A 5606-nucleotide genomic window follows, 5' to 3' on the forward strand; every position below is an offset into this window, starting at 1 on the left:
TGCGTGTAAATTAAGAGAGATGCTACTTAAAATGCTTTCCAAAATGTAAGTAAAATTTAAGATAAGCTTAATTCATTGCTATTTTGAATATAAGCATGTGACTATTTTATGAAGCTGCAAAAATTATATACTTAGAAACTATATATATTTTAGTTCCATTCACAGCCTATGCTTTTGAGTAGCCTAATCTAAGCACCATAGTTCTTTTTAATGATTTGTACAGAATTACATTAACTTGTTATATTATATGTTGTAAGATAAAAATAACATTAATAGACAATGTATACTGTCCATAAGGAGAATCTTCATCAGCGATTCTCAGTAATATTGAAGCTCACTTCTGCTACAGATTTGAAGTGACCTCCATTTTTTCCCCCCGTATCTAGAGAATGAGGTAGTGTGTGATTTGAATTCACAAGTTAAATTTTCAATATAAGTTACAGCTTTTTTTTCAGCATTTATACGTAGACCTGTATGCTTTACAAATTGACTTTACTTATAAAGGTGAGTATGTCTCAATACTTGCAGAAAAATAATATTTCAGGTTTGGGTAAAAATCTGAATCAAAACACACCCAATATTAGAGATGAAATTTGAAGAGGACGGAGTTGGGATTTGGGATAGAAAAATTGATTCTAAGGCTTGAAATTGTGCATCAAATATCACAGAGAAGATGTTAGAACTGTCTGTGGTTCCTCAGGTCGTGAAGAACCTTAATGTTCTTCTTGGCTGAAAATTCTCAGAGTGATAGAGGTGAAGTACACCAGGGACAAGAAGAGTGTCTACTTGGGTCTATATCTGTATGATTCACACAGTACAGTGTTTTTGTAACTTACTGGTTGATGGCTTTAGAAAGACGACATTTTCCCCCAAAACAAAAACAGAATGACCTATATGTCATACCTTCATGATGATTACTGAGAAATGGGGCTTCCCAGGTGTGATGGACTTGAGTGGCTTCCTAAAAGAAGCACCAGATCTTTTCAGCACTGAATTTATTCTCTATGATTCCAACTGTGGTCCATGAGCACAGTCAGTTCTGGGAAAGATACCTCAAAGAAAATGTTTACACCTTTAAGGAGGATATCAACAGTGAACATGTAAGGAAAGTGGGTTTTGGGGGGAATTAGATAACAGAGGAAAAAAGCCTTCCTCATATCTGTAGGATATCAATGGTGACACAAGCCTAGATCAAATTATTCTGCCGATATTTGTTAGATTGCTGGATTTGGAAAGGTGTCAATTCCCTCTCTAAGTGGTGATCTTTTATGTGAGGTATTAAGTCAATAAGAAGAGAGAATTCAGTAAGAAGAGACAGTTTAACCTCATATTCTGGAGAATGTCTCAGGTTGCATTGTAGGAGTTTCTCTCTAAGGAACGCTTTTCCTTTAACCACAAACTTTCCATCTTGCTCTACTTAACATGTATATTTACATATTTATATTTATGTTTTATCTTACTGAAGTATTTCCCAAAAGAACCAGGCATTGCTATTTGAGATTCTCATCTTTCATGTTTGTTATGATTGGCTTTTGATGAAATTACAATCACCTCTAAGATAAATCTCTAGGCTTATCTGTAAGAGATTTTTCAGAGAGGCTTGAGCAAGACAGGAAAACAACCCCTGAATGTGGATGGCACCATTTGGTGTGTTGGGACCCTAGTCTGAAGAGTAGCAAAAGTCATGAGCACCCAGTGTTCTCTCAGCTTCCTCATCATATATAGTGTGACCACCTGTCTCGCCTATCATGAACTATACTCTGGAATTTTGTATTAATTAGGCACAATGCTGAGATTTTGACACTATGACACATCAGTGAAATCTATGGTTTCCATGAGTTGCAGTTCATTTAGGTTGTACACAAAGCTAAATATAGTTTGATATTACTAACACAGCAAGCAAATATTTGGGGATGCCCTTTATATTTTTAAGTATAAACTACAAACAATTTGAAGGTTATGTTGGTGTTAGATATCTAACTTTGGAGATAAAGTTAAAAACAAAAACCAACTGCAGGATAGAATTGTGACTGATAACATTGTACCAATTCCCAATGTTAGAAGCCATATGATTTATCATGAAAAATTACAGAAAGAACAGATCATGATCCACCATTCTGAGTCTTGCCTTCAAGACTGGCAGACCACAAGGGCAGGAAAAATACTACATTTCTGAGGAGTTCTCTCAGGACCACTTGAACAACAACTCTGAAGAATGACTCACACTCAATTCTTCCTTTAAGGAATCATTGTGTGAGATAACAGTTTCACTTTTCCAACTTTTATCTTGTGTGTGTATGTGCATGTGTATGAGTGTGCAAGTGTTTTCTCATTCATGTCTGTGAGATAGACCACCCAGCTGGAAGTCAGACAACTTCATGTTTTATTATTTCCTGTTTCATTTTCTGCCTTCTACATGACTGGATATCTCTTTTGGTGGATCCACCAGCATGAATGCAAGGGTAGCTAAACAGTAAGCTTTCTGGTGTTCCTCTGTCTCCATATTCCATTTCAGTACAGGATCACAAGGATTATAGATGAGTATTTACTATCCTGGCTTTGGGTTGGTTCTTTGACTCAGAACTCAGTTCCTCACACTCTTGTCAGCTGAATGTTGCTCATTGTGCTGACTCCCCAGACCTCCATTGAACCTTTTGACTGTTGACTGCTGAAATAATTCACCTGAAAATTGCCTCTGCTGAAAATTAGTTACATTTTCTTTAACTTTTTGGATATTTTAAATTATTTGATATTGAAAAATTACAAGGCAAATCATAAACACTTTGCATGATACTTTATGTACCTTAAAATATTTGATAAACATTTTTAGACTTTATATCTTATACATAATAGAAAACGTTAAAATTATAAGTATACATTGTTCATGTTAGTTAAGTTTGTTGTGATACATATATAGTATTAATACTATTAACTTTACATCACCTATATTTTACACAAGAATTCTTTTTACCATTTACTTAAATCATGTTCCCTTTATCTCAGAAAGCATACCTGGTTCATTTTCTCTGGTTAACTGCACTGCAGCATTGAAGGGCCTGTGTGTTTGTCTCTTTGTCTTTTTGTCTCTCTATCTCTCTGTCTCTCTGTTTCTCTCTCTGTCTCTCTCTCTGTCTCTCTCTCTGTCTCTGTCTCTCTGTCTCTCTCTGTCTCTCTCTCTCTCTGTCTCTCTGTCTCTCTGTCTCTCTCTCTCTCTCTCTCTCTCTCTCTCTCTCTCTCTGTGTGTGTGTGTGTGTGTGTGTGTGTGTGTGTGTAGTTAAACCTGGAGTAGTCTGAAGTAACAAATAAACATCATTTATGTAAGGAATAAGCACAGTGGTACGTGGTTTCCCCCACAGACAATGAGACAATGATATTGTTAAAGAGTCACTGACAGATTTCCATAAGCGCTTCAGATACTAAGGCTTTTTTCATTTTCTGACTGTGCCACTATCAATGACCTTGCCTTGGAGTTTACAGAAAAATAAAAAAAATGAAAAGGCACAACTTTCTTTAAAGCACTACCACCTTTTATAGCATGGCCCAACATAATTTCAAATTGTATTATATTCCAAGGAAAATCGAGCATATAGATAATGTTAAATCAATATCCACTACAGGGAGAATAAGCACTGGGAATATGGAAGGTAATGATAAATGGCAAAACTGGAACAAAGGTCAAACTCAACCAGACCAAACTCCAGTTTCCTTGAATTTGGAGTGACAAAGTCTATAATACGAAAACCTTTCTATGTCAGGCAGATTGGCACAAATTTTTAAACTCAACACTTAGGAGAAAGAAGCAGGCAGGTTTCTGTGAGTTTGAAGCTAGCCTGGTCTGTATAGTAAGTTCCACAAGAGCCAGGGGTAACCTGAACCTAGGAAGACCCTGTCTCAAAAACAAAATGAAATGAAACAATGCAAAAACAAAGTTTTCTCAAAAAGTATTGGAAAAATAATAGCACAATGCTACTGCGAGAAAATGACTCTGAAAAGGTGAATGTAAATTATTATATGTTAAATATAGAGGAATGTACTTTATTAATAATTATTAACATGCCAAAATATTATATTTTATTGTATTTTTTAAAACTGAGTGGATATGTGCTATATTGAGGTAGTTAAGTGACTATAATACAATATATTTAAATCAGTTCTAGTTTTCAGTATTCTGCTTTTTATTTTTTAATTTTATGTGGTATGTGTTGTGCATGCTTGTAGAGGACACAAACAGGTGTGGAAAATCCTTGAAACTTGAGCTACAGATGGTTAATAAACTATTATATTTTTGATAGGAACCAAACCCTGGGCCTCTGCAAGAGCAGCAAGTACTCTTAACCACCGAGACATTTCTCTAGCACATTTTTCAGCATCTTTAATACATTATTTGCATAAGAAAATGGAATGATAAAATAATTACCATTTGACTATTGAAAATGTACTCAGAAAAAAGTTATATATTTAAAAAATAATATATGAGGCTAGAAGTTTAATTCATTTAGTTTAGTGACTTCCTGTCATATGGAGGGTGTAGGTTCAAAACTCATACAGCAAAATAAATGAGTAAGGAGTTATAGTGGTCTATTAATGCATAATGAGGAGAATGTTTTTCATTTTGCAGTAAGTTCTCACATTAAATGATTAGGGCCAGCACTACATCTCTAATTTCTCAGGCTTGTGCATTAAGCTGCCATTTGTTACATCTGGGAGCATTAGTCATTTTGACTTCTAATGTGTGGCGAAGTCCAGAGTAGTTACAGATAAAGGAGAAAGTGTATGGAAAATAGTGAAGAAATCATAACATTATTTTTACAAGTTCATCTAGACAGCAATTGAATTGATGTATGTTTTAAAGGTTCAAATCATATTGTAAAAATCTCCTTGGGAAATTCAGTTGTTGGTGAGAACTCATTAAACATAAATATTTACACAGATTTTAAGCTGTATATCTATAATAACATCTGTGACCATAAAGTGAATTATTATTGAAATATACAACTCTAAACAAAACATTAAGACCGCTTCATATACTCATTTAATAAATCAGTGATTTTTTTTTTCTGTTGATGTCACTTTAACCACATTCACCATGTTGTTTTCCTAATTACTAATACATATTACACAGCAAACAAGACTTTCATGGAAGTCTTGTAAAATGTTGACTGGGTTATCATAATGAAACCTGAAAGTCCTTAATCTGACCTCTAACAGATATATTTTCACATTCTCTGGCTTAGTTTCTGTTTCAGTAAAATACTCATAGTGCCTATATGAAATATGCTTTTGGTAAATTACATGTGAAAGAGAAAATTCGTATGATGGACCCTGGCAAATCATAGTTATTAATGAAAATTAACAGACAAAATTAAGAAGATTGCAAACAGTTTATGTGTAGAGCTATAATTTATTTAAGTAACACATTTTAACAGTAATATCAACCAACCAGAACCCCCAGAGCTCCCAGGGACTAAACCATCAACCAAGAAGTACACATGGAGAGACCAATGGTTCTAGCAGTATATGTAGCAGAGGACAGCCTTGTCAGGCATCAATAAGTGGAGAGGACCTTTGTCCTGTGAAGGCTCAGTGTAGGGGAATTTGAGGGCAGA

This window comes from Grammomys surdaster, unplaced genomic scaffold (assembly GCF_004785775.1).
Source record: "Grammomys surdaster isolate TR1022 unplaced genomic scaffold, NIH_TR_1.0 65, whole genome shotgun sequence".
Taxonomy (NCBI): Eukaryota; Metazoa; Chordata; class Mammalia; order Rodentia; family Muridae; genus Grammomys; species Grammomys surdaster.